This window comes from Oratosquilla oratoria, chromosome 25, assembly GCF_046742065.1.
Source record: "Oratosquilla oratoria isolate Oo_2021 chromosome 25, ASM4674206v1, whole genome shotgun sequence".
NCBI classification, from domain to species: Eukaryota; Metazoa; Arthropoda; class Malacostraca; order Stomatopoda; family Squillidae; genus Oratosquilla; species Oratosquilla oratoria.
The window spans coordinates 31,467,943-31,472,942 of record NC_134801.1 but is presented as its reverse complement, the minus strand read 5'-3'; the positions used below and the strand labels follow the sequence as shown (position 1 = coordinate 31,472,942).

Here is a 5,000-nt window from a genome sequence, read left to right as displayed (position 1 = left end):
AATCCCAGAACTATGTGTGACCGATTTCCATGCATCGGACCAAGGTGGTGGTCAGCCACCAGGAGGCGCTGAGTAGCTGCGGCCGAAGCCGTCGCCTTTGTCCTTATATGCGTTTTGGGGACTGTTGGGGCAGGTGCTAGGAAGCGGAGAGGAGTGCGAGATTCAAACCCAAAACTAAGCGAATGGGAGACCAGTACACTTCCGAGGACGTCACCAGCTCACGCCAGCCTAAGAACAACTTCATTTTTTCTTTGCTTTTTTCTTCTAAGACCTACGACTTTATACACATTTTTTTTTCTTGCGTGGCGTCGCTTGTAGTGTTTCTGGGGCTTCCTAGGAACAGGAGAGGCAGAGGTCTTACACTGCCGAAGGTCCACCTATTTCAAACGGAAAAGTCAGCCTAGATATCTTCCACATTCTCATATTTGGTTCTGAATGGGTATATTACCTTTTTACCCCGTATAGGATATGGGCTTCCCAAGCGCTCTACATTACACGCTTTAGATATTCTAGTAACACTCCTATCGACCCACCGGGGCCACGCATTTTTGTTTAGTATTTCATCTCGTATGGGGTAGGGACTGTCTCAGTTTATGTTGATTATCATACTTTGTTACAAAGGATTACAAAGAAGGAGCATGCCGACAAGAGACACTTTTGGTCCATAACTAAGTCGGATGCTTCTACTGAGGGTGCGTCAACAACCGAGTTTCAGGCGGTATATCCTGATTCGGGAGCGCGGGTCTAACCAACCTACATCCTTAAAGAATTGGGTTACTGAAACTGAAACTGAGCCTCGGAAGGATGGATCCTTGGAAACCGGACTGGCGAGAAATGGACAACTGAATTGGAAGAATGCTATTAAAATTGCAACATGGAATGTTCTTAGCATGTATAGAGTTGGCAGTGCTAAGGCCATAACAGATGAGCTAGAAAAGTACGGTGTGCAAATAGCAGCAATACAGGAGATTAGATTGCCTCATCAAGGAGAAATTGGAATCGGGAAACACAACTTTCATTTTGTCACTAGATTTTTCTATCCAATCTGAATCTTTCAAGATAGAATTCATGTCTTTTGACCATCTTTATAATCTAGCTACGTATTCTGTGTCTGATTAACTTGTTCTAACTTCTTTAATCATTCTAACTAAAGACCTGATAGGATCCTGATCACATTTTGACATAAAATGTTTAATGAATGCTTTCTTATAAGCTTCATATTGGTTGGTATCTTCCATTTGCTGGAAATTTATGATAAACCTAGCTCTACTCTTCTCAGGATCTATATTTTCCTTTAAGATTTCTATTTTCCTTTTTTCATCTGTTATATTTTTGCTCACAATTAATGTATCTATTTGATTAATGAATTTATCAACTCCTAAAGTGCTTTCATCCCCGGTAAATTTGGGAATATTGATATTGGAGGTATGAACCTCATGCCTAAGTACTGTGTTATTCATACCTTCAGTAGTTGATTTGACTTGACTGCCTCCACGTAGTCTTCCTTGCGTACATCAACCTCGACGTCCCTCGTCAGCCTCGTCGTTCGTCAACCTCGTCGTTCATCAGCCTCGTCGCTCAAGACTGTTATCTTCGCTGCTCACTGCCTTGAAGATCGTCTTCTAGACCCCTCGTAGTAGTTGCTCGCAGTGTTGTAGACCCCTCGTTCCTCGTCTTGTCGTCCCTTGGATTCAGCATACGCGTGGTTGTGGTTGTGCACCGCGTGGTTATGGTTGCGTGCACTGTAGATTGGTGTACCCGTAGACTTATCTTGCCTCAGTCTTGTAGTTTGCTGCATGCACCAGCCTTGTATTCTCTTCGGAGGAAGTTCATCCCATCGCTGCCACCACTGTTAGCTTCGCTGCTACTAACACTTCAGTTCCCTTCAGTGAAATTGTAATTCACTTACAATTTTCTTCACTTTCTTTCTATAATTGTGGTATTGTAGTCACTCGTCTCAAGGCCCCATGCCACTTTCGTAGTGTAAGTTTTTAGTCCAGTTCCATTAATCAGTTCGAAGGTGAATCAAATAATTAACTTAAGTTTTCTTCCTTTTCTTCACTATCAGTTACACTTAGTTATTCAAGCTACACTAAGGGACTCCCACCCGGGATCCCTGTTCATCCCACCAAGCCACTTCTGCTCCGACGTCACTATTTAATTCAACCAGTATCTTTTTACTTTTCAAATAAGTACCACCCTTTAAGGGCGTGACTTTACCTCCATGCACCAATAATTTTTCTCCTCCACCTTATTCTCCAATCAGAAAGACTGTTATACTGTCTCAAGCGATATTGTTTACGCAAGCAGTTTGTCGCAGCAGAACGACTTCATGTTTACATTTCGTAACGTCAGCGCCTACCCTAACCAATGTTTATAAATATAAGACGTAAGCGAATTATGCAACTCTGCAACTTGCAGTCGGCCATTGTATCATAACAACCGAATATAAAACGACTATAAACTTTACATTCCTCTCCACCTACCCCTCTATCTACATAAATGTCTACCTCTATCTACCGGCCTCTTACATAGTGGGAAACAGGATAACCAGCACATTGGGGGAGTAGGTTTCTGCATACACGAGAAAATGCAGGAGCTGTCTTGTCCTTTACACCAATAAACGAAAGGATAGCAACGATAAAACTAAAAGGTAGATAGTTCAATTTTACCATTTTTACGCCTCATGCTCCTACGGAAGACAAGGAGGATGAGGAGAAAGATTTATTCTACTCTACTTTACAAGAGGTATATGGCAGTGTATCAGGACACGACATCAGAATGATAATCGGTGACATGAATGCAAAAGTAGGCAAGGAATCGGAGACCTTCCATCCGGCGATAGGTAGACAAAGCCTACATACGAACAGCAACGGAAATGGAGTACGATTGGCCTCCTTTGCACTATCAAATGATATGGTGATTGGTGGCACACTATTCCAACATAATGATATACACAAACAAACATGGACATCCCCAGATGGAGCCACAAAGAACCAAATAGATCACATACTAATACAAAGGAAACATAGAAGTGCATTACAAGATACACAATCCCACAGGGGAGCAGACTGTGACAGTGATCATAATTTGGTAATAGGAAAAGTGAAGGCAAAATTAACAATAAAGAAAACCCCACAAAACAGAACCAAGAGATACAGCGTGGACAGGCTAAAGATACAAGAGGTGCAAGAGGAATATCAGATGGAAATACGAAACCGTTTCGATGTACTAAATCTAGATAAAGAGGGGGAGGAAGAGGAAGAGGATATTGACTACAAACTAAAGAAAATTGAAGAGGTTGTACATAAAGCTGATGAGGAGCATGTAGGATACATAACACCAATTAGAAGAAATAATTGGTATGATGAGGAATGTAAGGAGACATCTAAAAAATGCAGAAAATTATAGAAAACCTAATGCAAAACCCACCAGACTTAAGATCAGCAGAAAACTTGAGAGAGAGTAGGAGGAGTGCCAAGAGATTATTTAGACAGAGGAAACGGGAGGATCTGGATAGAGAACTAGATGAAATAGAAAGTAATATAAAGGAGGGTGAAAGAACACCATAAAAAGCTGAGAGCTGTAAATAAAGATTTTCAAGCTAGAAATTGGATGATTAAACGACCGGGCGGAGATATGCTATATGGAGAAAACGAAGTCATGGGACAGTGGCAGCAGTACTTTTATGAGTTGCTAAACAGACCGGACCCGGCTCACCCAATCCAGGCTGCAGAAGTAATAAATACAGATCCCATTGAAGAACCAACATTAGCTGAAATAAAGATGGTCATAAAGGAATTAAAAAATGGAAAAGCTCCAGGCTGTGATGAAATACCAGCAGAACTACTAAAAAATGGGGGGAAAGTCCTGGAAAAAGAGATTTATAAATTAATAAAATAAATATGAAATAAGGAAAAATTACCAACAGAATGGCAAAAGAGGATTATCATTCCAATTTATAAGAAAGGAAGTAAACTGGAGTGTGCCAATTATAGAGGGATAAGCCCATTATGTGTGCTATACAAAGTATACACAAGAATTCTAATGAAGCGGCTTAAACCATACACAGAACAGGAGTTGGGGGAATATCAGTGTGGATTTAGGCGAAACAGATCAACTACGGATCATATTCACACAGTCCGCCAACTAATGGAGAAATATTACGAATATGATAAGACCCTATATCAGCTATTTGTAGATTTCAAACAAGCACATGATAGTGTGTACAGACCATCAATGTGGCATATAATGGCAGAACTGAATATTCCAGCTAAATTGATATCCCTCATTAAAACGTGCTATATAGGAAGCAGATGTACAGTGAGAGTTGGAAGGAAAGATACAGAAAGTTTCAATATACACAGTGGCCTTAGGCAGGGATGTATGCTGTCACCTTTACTATTTAATCTTGCACTGGACAAAGCAGTCAGACAGATTACCAACCATCCAGGTGGAGCCAAGTTATCCAATGGTCAGATAACCCACCTCACTTATGCCGATGATGTTGATGTGGTGGCCGAGACTGTGGAGGAAATTAACGAGATCTTTACATTATTCCAGAGAACAGCAGCACAGATAGGCCTAAAATGAAATGAGCAGAAAACTGAAATTATGAAACTAAATAGAAATGGTAATTATACACCAGGAGAAGAGCAAGTTGGATCACTAAGGGTGAAGAAAGTAAATAAGTTCAAGTACCTGGGATCCTTTGTCAGTGAGAGAAATGAATTAGACAGAAATAAACAAACGAATGGCTGTAGGAAACAGATGTTACCATGCCCTGGCATCTGTAATGAAGAGTCGGACCATCAGCAGAAGAACTAAGATAAGAACATATAACATTGTAATAAAACCAACAGTCCTGTACGGATGTGAGACATGGACACTGACAAAAGAAAGGGAGAAGAGACTGGAAATTTTTGAAAACAATATCCTGAGAAGAATCCTTGGCCCAGTATATGATGAAGAAGAAGGGAAATGGAGACGAAGACATAACA

The 5,000-nt window shown here is 40.7% G+C and overlaps 1 protein-coding gene across 3 annotated transcripts in view; it reads left to right on the top strand.

Moving 5' to 3' along the window:
* Nucleotides 1-5,000, top strand: part of LOC143038883 (uncharacterized) — a 139,803-nt gene that overhangs the window by 27,754 nt on the left and 107,049 nt on the right. The window lies entirely within an intron of this gene.